The sequence below is a fragment of the Calonectris borealis genome, chromosome Z, assembly GCF_964195595.1.
Source record: "Calonectris borealis chromosome Z, bCalBor7.hap1.2, whole genome shotgun sequence".
NCBI lineage: Eukaryota > Metazoa > Chordata > Aves > Procellariiformes > Procellariidae > Calonectris > Calonectris borealis.
Genome location: NC_134352.1, coordinates 80,315,104 through 80,336,920, shown reverse-complemented (window position 1 = coordinate 80,336,920; position 21,817 = coordinate 80,315,104). Strand labels below are relative to the sequence as shown.

At 38.3% G+C, this 21,817-nt stretch overlaps 1 long non-coding RNA gene across 1 annotated transcript in view; it reads left to right on the top strand.

Moving 5' to 3' along the window:
- The window catches only part of LOC142075358 (uncharacterized), an 85,640-nt gene that overhangs the window by 3,283 nt on the left and 60,540 nt on the right, over positions 1-21,817 (top strand). The window contains exons 2-3 of the long non-coding RNA XR_012670857.1: positions 2,548-2,615; positions 4,297-4,395. This is a non-coding gene — a long non-coding RNA (uncharacterized LOC142075358). The remainder of the gene's footprint in view (positions 1-2,547; positions 2,616-4,296; positions 4,396-21,817) is intronic.

The window sequence follows — 21,817 nt, the reverse complement described above, 5'->3', positions numbered from 1 at the left end:
TGTTAAAGATAGCAGCTGAGAGTCTTCTACAAGTCAATTTGCCACGAGTGGTGCTAAGATGAATCTCTTTAAGGAGTCTTTTGTTCAGGCTACTCAGATGTTGGTATTCATTGCGACAAAACCACTACCTGCTGGCATTTTGTAAAGTACTTATCCCCTGTTCTACCATGTAAATACAAACTGAGAGAATAGTAACGTCTACAGATACAGAATTTAGCCCCCAAAACTGTCATTGTGCTGTTATTACATCGCATTTCCTTGCAATAAAGAAGATCTTTCAGCTTCAGACATGTTAGGGCATAGGTACACAAGAACTGGATGTGGAGGTTGTTAATGGAAGTGACTTAAGTCAATTGGGAGTTGCAAGATTCACTATGGGCACCTTAGGAGTTAGAAGCCTGACATTAGGGAATGTGAACTTCCCTGCAACTCTAAAATGAACTATTTTTATTTCATCATTTCACCACCATCTTCATCTCCCATGAAAAATGCAAACTTTTATCCATGCCTGACTACTATGTGGTTAGGTTTGTTTTGGGTAGGGGAAAAATCTTCTGCAGTTTTTGTTTGACTTTTTCTTATTTTAATGAAAATATATATACCTTGCAATATGTAATCACATTTTCTACCATTTGTCACTTGCAGGCACCCAGGCAAACTGGTTTGATTCACTTTCTTTTGTCATACTCAAAAGCTAAAAGATTAAGGAACTCGCCCAGGAAATGACAATTTTCTCTCCTTTATTTTAAGGCCAAGACCTGTTAAATTTTCTTTTCAAGCAACCCCATAATAGTATTTAATCACATGACTTTGAGAGAATTTAACACTTTGATCACTCTTCTGTCCTTATGAAAAAATTTCTCAGTTACCTGGAAAGAAGAATGTAACATAGTCATTCAGACAATTAGTTTAATTTGTTTGAGTTTCTCAGTTCAACTAGCTATAAAGGATTCACTTCTACTTTAAAACAAAAGCTGGGGAATTTAATTAGCTTGACTTCTTCCTGATGTGGAAGGAAGGGAGAGGTATCAACATGATTTTGACTTCCTTGAAATCTCAGCTAGCATACAGTGGATGCCAATTAGAAAGATAGATGGACACTGCAAGTTCCTCTAAGCCCTTATGCTGAGCAAACTTATTAATTATCACTGTTTTGTAGAGCACAGACAGGTAGGTAGTCACACCATTACGAAGGAAGTTAGATGCCCTGTCTAACTGGGTGCATCAAATGCCTCATTTCAGTGTACCTCCCTATGACAATATCAAGTTGAGAATGGTGATATATCTGTTGTCTCTAAGCAGAAAAGAAAAACCCATATATTTTTTAATGAGATAAAGCTGCAGGTCAATATAGTTTTTAATTAATTTTTAGCTGCAGTTTTAAAATATTAGGGGGGGGAGAGAGAGAGACAACTGAGCAGGAAGATAAAAGAAAGGGGAAAAATATAGGAAATAATAATAATAATAAAAATCTAAAGCCAGCTAGTAAGCTAAAGTGACTTTAATTTTTCTGGTTTATTAAAACATATTCAAGTCTTTGATGGTCTATGAAATCTGGTATCCCATCAATTACGATCTCAAAAGATTTCTGAAACATTTTTTAAGCGAGAAGTAAGTAAATTATGGGTTTGTCTTTTAAAGTGTGTTTTATTATGTCATTACTTCAAATAATGTCAGTAACTCGGTACCAGTTTGAATGGTTATGGAACATTTGTAATTCAAGGGGGTGTGATTATCAGTGTATATTCTGGTATAAAAAAGACTTTAGCCAGATTACTTTTTATCGGCTCATGAATTTAGATGCAGTTCCTTTAGCTCCATAATGCAGCTGTCTGGGGGTAGATATATGCAGTCCTCCAGATTGGCTGCCATTGAAAACTTGTAGTGTGAAACTTGATAGTTTGTGTTGGGAGGAACTCTACTGGTTCATGGGTAAAGACACATTGAAGTAAAAGAAAAAAAAAAAAAAAAACAGGAAAAAAAATAATACTGAAAGTCAGCCAGCCATTTCACAGCTGAGATCTGTGTCTGCAACTCATCCTGTGGACAAAATGTGCTGGTCAATCACCTGAAGCCATTCGGTAGATTTAATGCATGTTTTAGCTTCTTCCCTCAACAAACAAAACCTGTACTGTCTCTGACATGAAACCATTAATTTATATGCCAAATTCATTCTTTATACTTAATGTGTTTGCATTTAGATTCTAAAACCATTTGCAAAGTGGGGAGGGGGGACAGAAGCAAGGGTTGGCAAAATTCATAGTGCCAGCAATTTTCCATCCATTAAAGATTAAATGCAGCACATTCTGTATACACCTACGTGACTACCACACACAGCAAATAATTCAGCAACTTCAAATGATTTCATTGGCAAGCTGCATGCCTCTGAAAAAAGCCAGTGGAATAATGCAAAAGTTACTCATTTGAACTTGGTCAAATGGTTTTTAAAAGATGACAAAAAAGCCTTCTTATGAAGAAAGACACAAGTTACACTTCTGGTTAATGCAGATTAGCCTGTGGCTAATATAATGTGTACATTTCTTTCAGGACATAGCTGAATATAGGCACAGCGTACTGACTGATCTGTTGGAATTGGACTTTGTCAGCTGAACCCTGTGAGTAAAAGCCTCCTTTAGTAGACACAGATGAAGATTAGGAAGTAAAGAGCATAGTTTAGGAAAAAAAAATACTAGGATTTATTTCAGCAAAGTAAAAAAGTTTAGGAAATATGAGAGCACTATGAGGGGAGAGAAAGGAAAGTTTAAATGGTTGCTTGCAGCTCTTGAGCAGACCCTGCTGCTGTGGGATATTGAGAGTATTGGCTGTATTCACAGGAGATTTTGGGAATTGAGATCCTCAGTACTCTGGGACCTAGCTTGGATACAACTTCATGTCAGTGAGGACTGCAAAGCTTTGAGTTTTTTAAATGAAACGAAAGAAAGAACTAGAAAGGGAAGTTATTCCTTTCTCTACCAACATGGGTGGAAGAAGTTGTAAAAGAACTCATTAGTTCAGTTCCCACAGAAAGGCAGAACGGGTTTAATATGTTGTAGTGCAGAAATACAGAGGGGGGCGGAAATCTGTAGTTAATGCTGAGTGTAAACTGTTTAACAGGATTAGTATGGTCACCAGTTTTTGATAAGTGGAGTAATACATATTGAGAAGAGCTGACTCTTTGAGGTTAGACTTGTGAACCGACATCTTGGTTTCTGTTGGGAGGTCTCAATGTGCATCACAGAAAACCTTATAATTCATCCCCCTGCTGTTAAATGTTGTTAAACTTGCTTAAAAAACAAATTGTGTGTCATTTATTTTGTCTCAGGTGAGTATAAAATAGTGCTGATGCTAAGTGTTTAGAATATTTTAACTACAACTTGCAAGGATCTACAGAACTCATTGATGTCCAGTCCAAACACTGCAGTGATGCTGCTTAAGATAACTATAATATGAATCAAGAGAAGGAGGTTTGTTTTTTTCATGTTTTGTTTTGTTTTCTTTTGTTTTGTTTTTAAATTAGTGTGGAAAAGGTACAAAAGTTTTAAGCAAGAAGAACCTGACTTAGCAGGAACCAAAGGGGTTCCACTGGTTTGGATGAAGCCCTTAGTGCAGTAACTGCAGGGGAGCTTTGTCCCTATTCCTTGTCCTCTAAAACCCATTCAGTAACAGCAGTAAAAGAAATAATACAAACCAGGGTGTAGTTTATGTGTTGTTGGTACAGCACTTTGTGAACGTAAAGTGCTATGCAAGTGCCATTGTTAGCGTTATCAGGTGAGTTTCTCCTTGCATAAAAGAGAAAAATTGCATCAATATAATTGCTGTGTCCTGAGTCTCTGGGAGTTTTTAATTAATACACTAAGACTGAAGCTTAAGATAAAGTACTGGCATCTTTATTGACTATACCTACCTTTGCTGGTGGCCTACCCACATTTCCTGGCACGTTTATAATCCCTTAGCATATGCATCTCAGGTCTGAGGTGCCTCAACTTTTCCTTTTTTTTTTTTTTTTTTTTTTTGAGTAGTTTTCCTGTTCAGAAAGTATTTGAGTACAGGTTTAAATGTAAGCATACACTGATATCTCATTGCTACCAGTGAGATTTAGACATTTTCTTAAAATTTAGTAGTTCGCTGGAGAGGAGTGATCTACAAAAACATAGCATTCCACTTTTATAGAAATTAAGCAAAAAGTCTCAAAATAGAAGTCCTTATCCATTAATTATATTCACTTGCAAGTGACAAAAAATGTAAAATAACATAACATAAAATCAAACAATCTTTTTTTTTTTTTTTTTTGCAAAGATATCTTGATGCCATCTGTGGAGTAATGTACAACCACTGAAGCTGAGAGCTACTTTGATGAGAGAGTAGAACATGGGCAATGCACGTATGATTTTCCTAGTAAGTACTAGCTCAAATGCTGATTGTTTTTCAGGTGAGCTTGGGTTTTGGTGGTTTTTTTTTGTGTATGTGTATGGGTTTGTTTGTTTGTTTGTTTGTTTGTTTTATTGTGATGGATTGTGATGGATTGACTGAAACACAACTCAAGTGATTTGCCCAGGCTTGCCTCCCGGTGAACAAAGGTGTGTCCCTATTAAATGAGCAACTGTAGGTAGCCTTATTTATTAAACATCAAATGTGCCCCTTCATTTTGTTAAATGCTCTGTGTAGCCATAGTTAAATGACAACAAGAAGCAACTGAGTCTCAGCACTGATTGGCAGCGGGCATCAATCATTATTCTGGCAAGGATCTTCAGGAACATATCACTTTGTAGCAAATCTGGCAGGTTTGAATGGGATTATTTCGGATTGGCTTACCAATAACTGTCATGCCTAAAATCTCGACACAATAAGAATTCTTCACTGGTGCCAATCACACACTTTGTGCCAACCTCAATTCACATCCTCCCCTGGATAGTCTTGATCCACACTAATACTCCAAACAGAATGACAAGGCTTCAGGGCTGAGAAGAAACAAATAGTGCAAAATATCGAGAACAAGATTGGAGTCTGCCCTGTCATTTAGGTAAAGGACAAAGTGTTTTGTACTAGAGATCCACCATTTCACTGGGTCATGCACCCCACAGTACTGAAAATAGCTGAATACAGCAAGCAAAAGCAATCATTTCAAATGACAATTAGTGCAAAGATTCCTGCTGATTGAGAGGACAAGTACTTATACACATCAATCTATGGTAATAACAGGGTTCAGGGTCCTGTTATCATCATATTTGAGCTCTAGTGGGAGGTAGGAAAATATAAGAGATTTAGTCACAGAGGGAATAAATGTAACTTCTGAGGTCATATAGAAGGTTTCTGTTAAAACAGAATTTGAAATGTCTTTGCTGCTGCCATGCTAGAGAAGCAGTAACCAGTAGATACATTCCAGAAAAGGGCAGACCTTAAATTCAGACATTCAGTGCAACTTTCAGGGACAAGATGGATAGCCACTGAAAATGGAGGAATAGAGTTTATTCGTCATGGAAGTAGCTGGTGTATACAAGCTAAGAGAGCTGGCTTTAGGTCAGCCCTACATACCATAATAAATATAGAAAATGAGAATTGGACCTATAGAAAAAAGAAAGGGAACATGGGAAACAAATCTTATAGATATTGGGGAGACACTATTTCCAAGACACACTGCCTGAATCAAGAAACTATCAGGATCCTGGGATAATAAAGGATTCATGCTACCTGGTGTCCTGGTTTTGGCTGGGATAGAGTTAATTTTCTTCCTAGGAGCTGGTGTAGTGCTGTGTTTTGGATTTAGTATGAGAATGATGTTGATAACACACTGACATTTTAGTTGTTGCTAAGAAGTGCCCATAGTCAAGGACTTTTCGGCTTCCCATGCTCTGCCAGGTGCACAAGAAGCTGGGATGGAGCATAGCCAGGCAACTGGCCAATGGGGTATTCCATACCATATGATGCTCAGTATATAAACTAGGCGGAGTTGTCCGGGGAGGGGAGATAGCTTCTCGGGGACTGGCTAGGCATTGGTCGGCGGGTGGTGAGCAAGTGCATTGTGCATCACTCATTTTGTATATTCTATCATCATTATTATTATTTTCCTTTCCTTTTCTGTTCTATTAAACTGTCTTTATCACAATCCACGAATTTTACTTTTTTTTTTTTTTCCAATTTTCTCCCTCATCCCACTGGGGGGGGGGGGGAGGGGAGTGAGCGAGAGACTGTGTGGTGTTTGGCTGCCTGCTGGGTTAAACCACAACACCCAGTTTCTGCCAGACCTGCCTAACCACATGAGCTGATTTTCCATTAGCTTCACCCCATGAATGAGACCATAGGGGTTTTTCTCTTCTAGGTCCTACAATAACATGATATCAACCCTAAACTAGAACACTGTATGGACTGACTAGACTATGGCAGAAGAGTTTTTTAGAGTAAAGGAAAGTCAGTTGTGTACAGAAAGTACTGAAAGTGAAGTTTCCATTTGAAACTCCAATGATGGAGAGAGCTGATGGGAATCACAGACTTACAGATTTCCACCACCAACAGAAAAACCCTCCTAAGATGACCCGTGGGCCATTAAGTAGCAGTGGAAACATCACTGAGGTTATTCAGCCTACCTAACTTGGTGCTTCACTGAGGAACTGAGGAAGAAAGTGTGTTTTTTCTAGATTCCCTTTATAACAAATGGCAAAAGTGAGACCAACATCTTCAGAGAGGAATTCACTTCTTAAGGGTCTAGGGCTTTGGGGCACAGTGGAAATCTCACACTACAATGTGTTTATATATTTGCATATAAGTGGATACTTCTACTAAGAATAATAAAATGCTTTTGGAAAAAATATGTAAATTAGACCTACAGTGCATACAAATAGTGTTAGAAACTTTTTATAGATTAACAAGGAGATGCAGGAATGTGTCTTCTCAAGGACACACCAAGAAGACAGACACAAGCTAAGAAATTCTGAAGGCCTAAGTCCCTATCCTGGGGCAGTAATCATCAGATTTCCCTGAGCTCTGGATTTACAATAGGACCTATCTGCATTTTCATCTAAAAATTTCAACTTTCAGGAAAAATTGATAATTGTCATGGTCTTTTTTTTTTTTTTTCCCTCCCCTTCTCTGCCAGGGAGCTATTCTCAAAATTTGTCTTTACAGCATTTAGCTTAGCAAACCGTACAGTAAAAAGGAAATAAAGAAAAATTATTAAACTATGTAGGACTGATATAATGGTATAAGTTTTTGTTATGTGTTAAGCAGTATCTAATGCAATTGGCTTATAATGCATGTTCTGGGTTTTCTGGATGCCATGGTAAAGTAAGTAATAAATAATAAAGAGTATTTGACTAACTTTAGAATTAGGATCAATGTATTGTTTTCATATGTACACCATGATAATTTATCAATACTTTATACAAGAAGGTCTTTTTCAGTAATGTGAATGGAGATGTGTTAGCCTATTCCTGCTGATGATCTGGCCATTTTTTCAAGAGACTAGAAGTAGTCATTTTCTATTTGCTGGGGGTATTTTAAAGACAATTTGTGAAAGAAAACATGTGACATGAAAGGAGAAAATGACAATGCTGAGGATCAATATGCTCCATTAATAATAAATAGAACTTTTTTTTTAATTATTTATCTGACATCTTCGAATGTGTATGCAAGTACATCCACAAAGAGCTATGTCATTGACCACCTGGTATGCAAAATGGATTGTGGGAGTAGACTGGTCTTTTGAGTCCCGTAAACCTCAGTCTTCCTAGCACATTTATACTTTGCCTGGGAAGGTGGTGTAAAAGGATTCATATATCATTAGGGAGCAGCAAGAGCAGGCTGCTGAGCAGGGGAAGGTGAGCCAGGAGCCGAGGGTGACAGCAACAAGAGCAGGTCTAGTGATGGTACCCAGGGTCAGCCACAAGCAGTGATTCCCAGACAAGTGTGGAGTGATAAACAGGTCTGAAACAAGCCAGGAAGCCCAATCACCAGGTCAGGGTCAGCATCAGCGAAGAATGTGGCACGGGCATGTCTGCAGTGTAGCTCAGACAAGGACCAAGAGCTCAGGCAACAACAGTAGCTCCTGAGCCAGGAGACAGAGGCCCCACATGAGTCTTCTCATAGCTGCTTCTTACAGCTCTTTTCCCAGCAGTCTGATCCAAGGTTACATGACTGCATCAAGAGCTGATCTTAAGCATATGCCGCCAGACTCCTAAGAGGATATGTTGGGAAAAAATGTTGCAGAGTCTTTGGTGCACTCAAGGTCTTTATTATGAGGAATCTTCAAGCAGGAATTTAAATTCATATTACTTTCAAACCACATGTTTTCCTATATTGCAATGTCAGTTTTAGAGAGCACCCTGCAAGTTCTTCATGGAGAATCCTGGTCCAGCTCTCCTACTCTGTGGTGACATGTGTCTCCACTGCGGTGATGAAGTGAAGTGCAGCTGGGCACCAAAGCAAAAGCAAATCCCAGCTAAGAAAGCCCTCAGATGCCCTTCAGATCAGAGGATATATATGGAGTTGCTCTCTTCAGACTTATTCTTAATCAGTTTCATAAATTAAATGGAAGTAATGTAAAGAAAAATTACTTTGGTCTTGAGCCCATATGGGAGCAGTTTTTGCACCCGGATAGAAACATAGTCTCTTCACTGTATCGCTCAATCGGTTGAACATTCACAGCTACAGCACAAGTTCTTCTACTGTTGCTTTCCAGGTGAGTCGGGTGGAAGATTAGCTGGAGAGTTATCCCAATACCACTTCGCCTTTTAACCACTGTGTGCTGGTTTTGGCTGAGATGATAGATTTAATTTTCTTCATAATAGCTAGGATGGGGCTATGTTTTGGATTTGTGCTGGAATCAGTGTTGATAACACAGGGATGTTTTCGTTACCGCTGAGCAGTGCTTACACAGAGTCAAGGCCTTTTCTGCTTCTCACCTCACCCCACCAGCGAGTAGGCTGGGGGTGCACAAGAAGTTGGGAGGGGACACAGCTGGGACAGCTGACCCCAACTGACCAAAGGGATGTTCCATACCATATGACGTCATGCTCATCATATAAAGCTGGGGGAAGAAGAAGGAAGGGGGGATGTTCGGAGTGATGGCGTTTGTCTTCCCAAGTCACCGTTGTGCGTGATGGAGCCCTGCTTTCCTGAAGATGGCTGAACACCTGCCTGCCCATGGGAAATAGTGAAGGAATTCCTTGCTTTGCTTTGCTTGCGTGTGCGGCTTTTGCTTTATCTATTAACCTGTCTTTATCTAAACCCATGAGTTTTCTCACTTTTACCCTTCTGATTCTCTCCCCCATCCCACGGGGGAGTGAGCGAGCGGCTGTGTGGTGCTCAGTTGCTAGCTGGGGTTAAACCACGACAACACCTCAGTCTATTTTGAGGTCTAATCCCCATGCTACCTACTTCACTTCCGGGAAACATCCCTCCAGAGTTTTTAAAGAACAGAAATAAAAAGAAATGTTTACAGGCAGTTACACAGTTGATGCTCCTTCTTATACAGTGAGGTTACACATTTACAAAAGATTTAGTATCAAATTCCTCCTCTTCCTTAGGGTATACTGGGACCTAAAACTGCCACCATTAAGAAAAGAACGTGTAATGTTATGAAACTGTTTTCTTTTTTAGTGTTTATTGTTGGAATTATTCTAGTTTATGTGGGAGCTGGAGAGCAAGAGAAATAGAGAAACAAAGGCAGATGGTCAGAAGATGCAGGCAGGCACAGAGGCACATTTCCATGGCCTAGATACTTATCTGTGGGACATGGGGGTTCCAGTCTCTTTTGCAATAAATTTTCATTATGTGTAGGCTGCTTTCCTGTGGGAATGAGGCAACATGATCCGTTGGTTTGTAGATATATCTGGGTCTCCCATAATATCTTTCTGAACTTCTTGACTGTTTTAAACCCAGTGGGGCTGAGGAGTGATGGTCTCAAGATAATTAGGTACTCACAGATTTGAAAAATAGTAATAATAGAGAAAGCAAATGAGGTATTTGCAGTAGACAGATAGAACACAAGAATATTTTTATCTTGTGAGGTCTTCATTGTGGAAGCCAAATACAACTCTTCTCACAATCAAAGCAATTCAAAGTCTTAGTCTTCTGAAATGCCAATAAACCATCAAGGCAGATGGCTTCAACATCAGCTGAAAAAAAAGTAGCAGAACTTCCTGGCTTTGCAAATACTAACATTTAATGGCAAGAATGCACAAACTGTCTCTGTTTCACCAGTGCAAACAGATCAATGGCTACTTATATTGATATTGTTTCTAATAAGCATAAACCACTACAGGTCATTTAATAGGAGGAGAAGAAAAAAATAATATTATCAGTAAATGTGGAGATAACTGAAAATTCTAACATAACTCAGTAAAAAGTTAAACAACAAAAAACTCACAAATCTATTGGAAACCAGACTGCTTTAGCTCCAGTACTTGTGACTGTCATTGATGAATCCTCACTGTCTTCCCTTTGTGATATCGTTCTTAACTTTTGGTACATTTATCTTAATAATTTGTTTTCAATTGTTTTGTGCTTTTGTAACACAGAAAGCTACAAAACCTATGAAATAGCCAATTATGGAATAACCTTGGTGTAATTTCTTCCTAACTAAAGTCCTGATCCTGACACTTTGAAAACATAGATAAGTTATGATATTTTTCAAGATTGGAAATATAAACGCTGTTATCTGGTCAAAAGTGTACTTTGAATGCTTTTCATTTTCCTTTTCAAACTGGGAATGGCAACTATATTCTTTCAGTTTTCTGTTTAAAACAAATTTCAATTCTGGATGATATATATGGTATGAGACAATCCTTGTTTTCTTTTCTACATAATTTGTAAAACATTTTGAGGGCTTTGAATATGGAAGGTATAATGTGTATTTATGTATGTTTGTGTGTATCTAGATATAGACATCTCTGTGGGGAAAGGTCTAAGCAATAAAAAATTCTGAAATGTAAGAAGTTTTCCTATGAAACCAGTGGTTTGTCTCATTATGCAGCAGGAGTTTGACTGTAGCCAGTATGGAAAAAGTCTTTCCTGCTTCTGAGATGAGACTTTTCAGATGGGAAAAAGATAATTTCACCTCTTTAAAATAGCTGAATACACACGCATTCAGATATGTGGTCACCTCAAACTCACAGTGAGAAAGTGTCCTTCAAGGTTCTTGTATATTCTAGGGTATGGAAGAATCCCATTCCTGTTTTTACCAATAATTTCACACTTTTTTTTTTTCTTTTTAAATTAGTAAATAATGAACCGCATAATGTCTTTTATTTGAATAATCAACACTATCTTTAAAAAAAAAGTTCAACACTATCTTTAAAAAAAAAGTTATCATAAAATATTTGTTATCCAGAATTTCATTATCATCTAATGCAGCTGATGTTAGTGTTAATCTACATAACATATATATGTATATATATACAAATACATACATATATATAAACATAATACCAAACACACATACATCACACAGACATATATATATTCCATATAAGCATCCTCGTACATGCATTAAGATTACATCTCCAAAACTGAGAATCTTCTTTCTTTCTTTTCTGAAAATTTACTTTTAAATTTCAGGTTGTTCTCTACTGTGAAGGAGAATGGGAGTGTAGAAAACAGGGAATTTAATTTTAAAGATGGAGAAAGAAAAACAACTGGTTAATGTTTAGAAAAAACATAACCCAGCAAATTAATCTTTTTAGCTCTCTAGATTTGAGAGGCTGCTGGTTATACTGATAGAGGGAACACATATGGTGTCCTTAAAATATAGCTCCTGAAATATATTATTTTAAGAACTATTCTTTACTGTGTATGTAATATGCTTTTATTATTTATGGTCAGGTAGTTTTTAATTGAAAGTGGGCTGGGTGCTTTCCAAAGGGGTTGATACCATTTGCAATGATTCTTTGACTAATAATCAAAGATCACATATTAAATTATATGCTAGTTTTTTGTGTGTCTTTAAATGGGGATCTGAGGAGGAGTCAATCAGCATTCTATGGGGTAACTCCCTGAAATGTTCTCAGCAACTCATTCTGCAGAAGCACCTCTCTTTTGCAATGGAATAAATGATTTATACTGCTTGTGCGCCTCTTTTCTAGGCTGCCAAATTTTCTAGGCTAGAAGATGATGATGATGATAATTATTATTATTATTATCATCATCATCATCATCATCATATATAATAATAATTATTATTATTATCATTATTCAGCTATTATAAAACCTGAATCAAATTGTTAACACATTTGTGAACTTTAACAACAGTTTTCTTTGAACACTGGATTTTTTTTTCTCTCTTCTTTTCTGCAACACACAGCAAAGAACACTGTTTAATATACTTATTGCTCAGAAAAAACTTCCTGTCTCCGTTAAGACTACAGCCTTATTCCTTGTGCAGTGACTAATTTTTTTTTTTGTTAACACGAAGTGGGTCCTTTCTTTCAATCTTTCAATGTTTGGTTGTCACAGACTCAAAGGCTTCCACTCAAAGGTGAATTATGCACATTGCAATAAGAAAAGGCAGTAAAAGAAAATGCAAAGGAGGAGAGAGACAGACAGCAGAGCCGAGAAGTGTACCTCAAAAGGGTGTTAAGCCAGATCAGTGTGTAGTCTACAAATTTTGCTCCAGTCTGCTTTACCTTGACCTAAAGTATTTGCCCATCATAACCCATCAGAGTTAGAAGAGGGATCTCAAGGGTACTGGTGCTCCTCTAATACCGCATTTGGGAGGGACCACAATCCTCCACTCACTGTATTTAGAGACTGCACATTCGGATTGCACCTGGGACCTATCATTGGGAGGGACCAAGAAAAGTTACTTAAACTCTCTAAATATTCCTCAAAATTAAGGGAAAGAAGAAACTTTTGGAATAAGGATCCCTGTTTCACACAGCAAAAATTATCCAGCCTTTTTCTCATCCTGCTATTGCTACATTCCAGGCCGATGTGATTTGTTATGAATAATTATCAAAATTCTAGTTTTAAACATATTAATAAGAAATTTCTAAAATCTCACATCAGAATCTAATCCCATAAATTTCACTGCCCCATTCTCCATCGAATATGTATTGTCCTTTCAATTTAGAGCTGATTAAATTATCATAGTATTGGCTCATCTTCTTTCCCTTTTGTATAAAACTGGGTGCCTGAGTTCATCGTTCAACCACACATAGTGTCTTATATTCAGTGCTACATACTGCCATGACTTGTTCTGTGCAGCTGGCACAGAAATTTCAGTTTCTGGGCCAAAAGAGATTAAAACTTTTATAGCTTCACCAATTTAGTTTAAGACTAGAGACACCAAGAGATTTGAAGTACTAAAAATCCTACCTGACAGCAAGAAAGTTTAACACAGATACTCACATGCATGCACACACACACAAAATATATATAGATGGTCAGAGTTTTATGGTGATCCCCTGAGGAGCAGATTAAAAAGAATTCTTTTTGTTTGCCGCAATGAAAAGGCAATAATAGGCTGTTTGCCTTATGCCAGCGTTTCCCCTCTCCCTCCTTCTCTTCACCCTCAAACTTAATGTGTCATTCAGTAATGCCCATCAGTTCCATAAGAAGATAACAGAATTAGTCATTACTTCACTTGATGCCCCAAAGATTGAAAAATAGTTGTTACATACCAAGAGATGATTGTGCGCTGAAAGATTAATAGGCGTAAGGATTCACCAGCTGTCCACTCTATTCAGAGAGAAGAAAAAAAAATATATGTAAATCACTTTAGCTGCTGGCACAAGATGTTGTACAATATTTGCCCGGTGCTGGGGTCACGACAATAAATACTCAGCTTCATTTAGGCCTCAGTACCTTCCTACTTAAGGCTGTGCCGTGATGGACGGTATCGTTAGCGCCTGAACACCAAGAGCTGACTTGCTCAGGGGCTCACACCTTTAGCACTTCATGCAAATGAACCTCTTTCTATGCAACTGACCCTCTGTGTGGAAAAGTTTAAATAGAAATGCTTTCGAACCATAAATTAAAGCAAGCCTCCCTCCATCCCAGTCCCCTATTACTCTCTTCCTGTCTCCCTCCATGTCTGGAAATGGAAACTTTAAATCACTCCGTAAAAATCTGTTTTTCACATGCTTTGTATTATAACACCATACAACTTTCTTTGCAATAGCATCATGTGGGGGATTTGTGTTCAGAGGTTCAGAATCAGTATTACATAGATTACCAAAAAGTAATAGAAGAAAGGAGTATGGGGAGATGCATGAGCAGAGAATAATGGGGATTTTGGAGGACAGGAAAGAGACAGAGTATCAATGAGGTAAATGCACAAAATTATTATTTTATTGTTATGAATGATAGGTATTTTGGTCATACTTCCAAAATCCATATGCTCTTAGGTCCTCTTTTGGACTAATTTCTTTACATAAAAAATGAGAGACACTGTTTACAGACAGTTAAAACTTCACGGATTCACCACACATGAAGTGTTCGCTACATGAGATACAGGAGATAAGACTATAATTTTACACACTCTATTATCAGTAAAAAGAAAAATAGGTGCTGCTAGAGTGATCCAAGAGGTACCTCTTCTTCCCTTCCTACAGAGGTAAATTAATATTCAGTTTAATACAGAGCTGACTATTAATTTTAAAAGATGCCTCAGTGAGGATGCCAACAGTTAGAAAATAAGGAAGAAGAAATATTTTTCACAGACATACAAGTTACTAGAGAAACTGAGAAGAGGATACTGGTATCCCTATTTTCCAAGGTGGTAACTCACATTGTAACAGGCTTTTTGTAACAGATTGACAGCGAGGTGGTAACTGATGGCAAAGTACTAGAGAAAAGCTTGGGAGTTTAGGTTTTTGGAACTCCAGGTTTCTTTAAGTGGAAATTTTACTTTGGAAGAGAATTCACTGGATTAAGCAAGTGTTCACATCTAGAAATGCATTATGCATATTAGCAAATATGAAAGTTTGAAATTGTCAATCTTGGCAAAGGAAGGAGGGTGACAAGAAATGGTTGGTATCTTTAAGGACTCTTCAAGATGATTATCTAACCTGTTTAGAGAAAGATTAGAGGAAGGCTTGCCCAGAGGTAGAATTTGTAATACACAAAATGATTTCTCAAGAATAGACTTCTCTATAAACATGAACGCTAACATGTTAACCAAAAAAAGTAATCAAAGTTAACCAGCTGCTGCTGGTGTTATTGTTCCTGAACTGCATGGCTTCTAAGTTAGAAGAAAAAAAATAGGGATTAAACACACCTGGAAGATGGGCATTGCTGTAGCTGAATTTAAGGGATTTCATTCTTTAAGGCCCACTATAGAAAAAAGACCTCACTCTGATTGCCTAGTTGGGACAGCTGCTTGCCAGTTGACAGCATATTTTCTTACTGAAAATCTCTGCTAATGACCAAAAAAATTATTACTATTCTAGCCTTGGCTAGGCTTGGCATACTGCTATATTGAATTATAAAACCTAACCAGTCAATTCTTTTACCTCAACACAAAGGAGCTATAGTTCAAACTCAGTCCTACTGAACTCAGTGGGAATTTTGTGATTGCCTATTTTGTGATTGGATGGGGTTTTTTGAGATCATAAGATCTCTAGGTTTAAAATGACTAAAAAGCAAAAAACTCTATGTTATCACTGTCACTGTCGTAGCAAGCACCTTATGCATTAAAAAGAACAAATACAGGACTATGTGAGAGATGTAATGGTATTGAATAGAAAAGTATCCAGGAATTAACAGTAAATTACAGCTGGAAACACATTCCTTCTTGTTTTTTATTTTAAGACTTAGTTTTGGGCAGTGCAAAGGTTTGGAGTTTTCTCCTGAGAAAAGAGGACGTGTGCTGGATATACCTATATACTCATCACGTTTGTGCCTTTGGCCTGTTGCTAGCCATGATTCTGACCAGCATAGCCTAAGAATAAATATTAGCCTAATTTTTGCCAGTTGGTTGATTATAGTCTGTAAACTGGACAGCCTTACTGTTGAACTCTTATTCAACTTCGGGTCACATAGGACTTTCATAGACCTCAGATGAAGCTGTAGATCTTCAGTGACCTCAGACTTCAGGTTCTAGATTATTTTAAGTGGATCAACTTTTACACTGTGCATCCAAAATTTGCCTTTTAGGAAAATACTGGTTATATTGATACTTCCCAGTAAGGGTAGGCATTAAGAGCACCTTCAAGACCAGATTTGTCTTCCCCTTGTATTGTAGACATATCGTGAAGCTTATGTACCTCCCACCCATACAAATTCCCCCATGCCCAAGCCCACCCACAGCGTATTCATATCACCAGGTACACGGCCGAGGCTCTTAATGGATCAGTCATGGCATAACAAAGTGGGCTTTCCTACACAAAGCTACCATGTCTCTCCTCAGCCACCCTTTGACTCAGCTCACATGTCTTTCTCTGCTTCTTTGCAGATGAGTCTGAAGACCAACCTGCATTCTTAAGTTAGAGTGCCAGCTTTAGTTTAAGTATATTTGTCCCTGCTTATGTCCCTTAAGAAAGACACCTTAAGGCAAGGTCTCCCCATATCTCCTCCCCATCCACCATTTGCAGGAAGCCCAGAGGATGTTCACCAGGCAGCTGTGTGGACAGAAGATACGAGGAAGAGTGAGTACGGTGAGCTTAGGGCCCCTCTGGAGGCTTCTTTCTCAGCCTACTGTAGACACAGCAATAACTCTATGCTTTCACTTCTCTGCTCACATAACGAGGAGATGATACTTCCTTCCCTTGCAGGGGTTTCACAAAGCTTAATTCATCAGTGGTCTGTGAGGGACCACTGTGAGGGAGTTTTTGCAGGGATGAGTACCTCAGAATGGCCTAAATAATTTATCCTTGGCTTTTTCTTTTACCCAGTAGGCTTCTCTTTAAAATGCTTCCAGCCCTTTAAAGTTTGGGAGCACACTGTACTTGCAGAAAGCAAAAAAAAAAAATTACAAAGAAAAATGCATAATGTATGATAATGTTGAAAGTAGCAAGAATTAAAGTAAATGGTCTGATATAAAAAGGGTTTCAAACAGGATTAATAATTCTGCAATTTGTTATACAAAGTCAATTTTTCCACTTCTAAAGTTAAGTTGCCTAGTGGGGTTTATTGGCTCACTCATTATTAGGTATATATCACTTTTATTGTTTCACATTTTTATGTGTTTATAAAAAAAAAAAAAAAGACATCATTCATGAATAAAACATTTTTGCTCTAAGCTGCCATATATGAAAGTTGGTCTGAGAGTCTATATCCTCTTTTATTGGAAAAGGGAAATACATTGTATATTTATATATTTATGTATTTATACATTTATACATTTATATATTTATATATGTATATATTTATGGAACGGTCTATGGGAGGTTTTGTGTGTTTGTATGCATATGAACATATATGCATATGTATATATGGTAATATGGTAATATGCATATGCGTTTATTGTGTATCCCATTACCATATATATACACACCGATCTTTGAAAAAGACCTGGTGATACTAAGAATTGTTTTATCTTCTTTCTCATAAACCTTCCAAAGCCTGCCCTCTTCTGCTCAATATGACCTATTCTGGACGGCATCTTTCATAAATGTCAGTCTCCTTTCCCCCTTCCTCTATCCATCAGGTTTCTCAGCTGATCATATCCACTCTGCTAAACCCTGGTTCCTCTCCTAATCTGTGGCAGGATGGCTCCCATCCAAATGTCACCTTACACCACTAGACATGATTGAGCATCCAGGCGGCAGCCAATGTACTGCTACAGATGATGTGAGGAAATGTTAGCTTGATAGATAATAGTTTTATTTTTGGTCTTCTTAATCACTCTGCACCTGGTAGGAGTTTTATATGAACAGATAAGTAGTATCAAGAGACAGATAGAAGTTAATGGGGAACATTTTTATGTATGAACGCATTTATTTATTTATTTAGAATATTTGGGTGAGACGGGTTTTGTGGGGAGTTTTTTGGAGGGTTTTTTTATTGTTATTCTTTCAGCTTATGAAAGTTAATTTCCTGTCAGCAAATTTGGGCTGGAGTTTTAGAGTTGATAAAAACAGAAATTAAAAAGAAGCCCAACAAACATCATTTCAGTTGATTTGACAGAACTCTCTGTTATAAAAGCAGTTTTAAAAAATGGAGTTTCTAATGAGAGCTCAGCCTTTGACCTTAAGACTCTGTCCTCTTTAGTAGTGAGAGGTAAATTACGTTTGCTAACTTCATCTATGACACGGCACAAATAACTCCATAAATGCTCCATAATTGTGCTGTGATTATATGGTTATTGCTGCACATTGTCAACAAAATGATCACCCTGAGGCCCCCATAGCTCCAGTGTATGGCACATGGTAATTAGCTAAGAAAGGACTAGGATCTAAGGGGCTCTGGAGGAACTCCTTCAGCAAACACACAGGGCAATTAGTATGTTGAATGGACACCTCCAAAGACAGCAACAATGGAGACTGGAGCAGGGAACACATTTTGAAAAACCTGAGGCATAAACTGAATAGAGGACTAAAAGAATTGTAAGGGGAGAGAAAGAAAAACAGAATAATGTCACAGTCCAGCATCTCACAGCAAAAGTTTCCAGGCTAACTTGTGCACTTGTCATCAGACAAGCATCACATCAAGGCCAAGGAGGACCTTGTCCTGTTAAGAACTGTCTCCCTTTTATTCTTGAAATTAGTAGTTGTTGCAGCTGCAGAGTCAGCTCTGAAGTAGAGCTCAGCAATTTTAAGGGAACTGTGAGACAAAGACTGGTCAATATCTACTGCATATGTTTCCAGTCTATTTGGAAATATGTGGGCTGTCCAGCCACTGGACCAGCCAGAAAGAGAGAGACTATAGGCTCCTGGTGGTTAAGCCCAGGACCATAAGTGTTCTCAGATTTGGCCATACTTCCCTCCTGTATCTCCACTATAGGCTGAACTTTGGAGGCTTCTATGACGTGTATCTTAGCGATAGCCAACAATGATTTTTATGCAGCTTAGGTCATATGATTAGGAGGGCAAATATAACATGGCCTAGTCTACCATTAAATATCACTACCTGGCTTCTTTTAGCACAGTGCAGTTTGTTTGAGTCTTACCTGTAGCTAGGCTAATCGTGCAGATAGGAAGCACGGGGGCCATGGGCTTTGCTGTACTTTGTCCTAATCTCAGCCCTGCTAACCTCAGAGTGAGTTTCCAGGGTTGTGGTTTCTTTTTTTTCCCCAAAATGTTTTAATTGAGCAACGAGGATAGACAAGTTGAAAGTGGAAAAGCATTGGTGTTATTCCTTACTCCAAAGAACAGGCTGGTATTTTGTTAAAAGTAGAACAGTTTCTACACCTGGGAGAACCCTATCTGTCTTTAAACACCTTATATGTCTGGAGGTATGTTGGTCAAATTATGCCTTTCTCTTACTGATTAGCTCTATGCTTGGGCTGCTGGTTCTTTTTCTCAGACTTCAAGCTCATTATATATAATCCAGAAATTTTAGACTCTTAATAGGTTTGAGTATTTCTTATCTACCTGAAGTTAGATGTTACCTCTTCTAGGTCTTTTTGTGGATTTAATTATAAATGATTTGGTTAAAGTCATATGGAAAAGCTGGTGCAGAGCAAGGACCTGAACTCAGGACTGCGGCATCCCAAATTTCTGCCCAAACCACTGACTCATCCTTCCTCCCACGCTCTATCCCTTACCCCTTGCTGCTCTTGGCATGGCTTCTTCCTGTCCTTATGTCAAGGGAAGAGGGCACATGGAGGAGAGCCAAGCGTATCAGACCCATGCCACTCAAAAACACTCTTGCAACGGGCGGACATTTACAGCTACTCCTTTCAGGCAGATTTTTGGTTGCTTTTCCTTGCCTCATTAGCACAAAGCAGCTGGAGTTGAGGCCTTGGCTTGACCCCAAAGTATGGTCTGTGTGAGACTACCGCCAGAAGTGAACTGCTTGATTGCTCGCTGCAGTGAATGATTACCTGGTTGTTGTACGTTTTTGTTTGCCTGTTATTCAAATGAGTTGAAGTTAAGCTTTGACTGGACAAACTACTCCCAGGCTATGCAAATTTTCACCACCAAATCCATCAAACTCTCCTAAAAAAATCTTTTTCTGCAAAATGGGAATCTCCAACAGGATTGTAACTTTCACAAGTTAAAATACTGAGAGCCAAATTCATCCCTGTAGTGCATCCACTAACTTCAGCATAGAGCTACAGCAAAGATGAATTGGTTTGGGATGTATATGTTGAATATTTAATGCAAATACAGCATGCCATAAGTGCATGTCCTGCAGGTAAAATGCAATTATTCTAATTACACTGCAATTACTGTACAGCTACAGAGTAAATTACCTGATTATTTGCATTCTATAAAATGTTCTAATTCAGTTTCCAAACCCATGCAAACCTGTTTGCCTTGCAGAAGAGCTCCAGGTATTTTGGTTAACAGGCATTGCCCTGTCATGACAAGATACAGTTCTAGGGTACTGACCCATTTTTTACCCCTCGTTCACATCTCGGTGTCCTCTTCCACTTACCTGTCGGTGGCTATGTTTTACTTGTTAGATACAGAGAGACACTCTCAACGTTTGCCTCAGCAATGGGCAGGATTGGTGCTGTTGCTAACGCATCTATACTGAAAGCCAGTACGGTTGTAGCACACTGTGGTGCATATTGTAGATGCAGTAGCTCAGTGTTTGGAGATGCTAACTCCATTTCATCATATAGATGGCTGAAACAGGCACACAGGAGAATGGATTAGCACCACAGCAGAAGTGATAAGGCTACCAGTGATGGAGAAAAATCATGAGATAAAATGAGAGGCCATCCGAGAAGAATGTAGAATCATAGAAGGGTTGATTAAAAGGGACCTCTGGAGGTCATCTCTTCTAACCTTCTGCTTCAAATCAACACTAGATGAGGTCAGACATAGCTTTGTCTAGCCAAGTGCTAGAAACCTCCAAAGATGGAGATTTCATAACTTCCCTGTGCAACCTGTCTCAGTGCTGCACTACCCTCCTATGGAAAGAGCTTTTCCTAATACCCAGCCTGAACCTCCCAAAGCGCAATGTTTCCCCACTGCCCTTCACTCTATCACCTACCACTATTGAGAAGATTTTGGTTCTTTCATCTTTGAAACTATCCTTAAAGTAGTTGAGGGCAAAATTAAGGAGCAAGGTATTAAACTATGTAAGAGTACACCAGTAGGATAGGGGGTGGCAGGCAGAACAATTATAAAAAAAGATCACTTCCTTGATTCACTGTACATATGTAATGTCAAGATACAGTGCACATATCTAGATTATACATACACGTGTCTACACATAATGCTGTAGCCTGGAAGAACCTGTATAAGGTGAAGAGGCTCTAGAGTCTAATTTCTGCTCTGCCACTAGCTGATGGGTTACCCTGATCAAGTCACTTCTCTGCATAACAGGGGTAGTGAGGGAAACTTTATCTGGAAGCTGCTTTGAGACATAGTAATGAGAAGAGCTAGGTAAGAATAAGGTCATATAATAACTGTTGTTATTACATGCTATTAGGTGTTATATATAATACACAAAAAAATAACACATTTCTGAGAAATCTATCACCAGAGGTCAATAAATTCCTCCTTTTTTTTTTTTTTTTATTTCTCGGATTGGAGCAAAATTATCACTGTTTATTGAACAGATATCATGGATTCCCTTCACCCACCTCTTTCTCTCTGTCTGAGAAACTCTCTGAGGCTTTGTTTTCTACACTCTACAGCAAAGGCAATTCAATTAGGACATCAAGCCAGCCTGAAACTGAGGTCTCTAAAGTGCACTGGAGACAATCTTTTAAGATGGCCAGTCCTGCTGAAATGAATGTCTTTCTTATTAATTTTGGAACACAATGGTT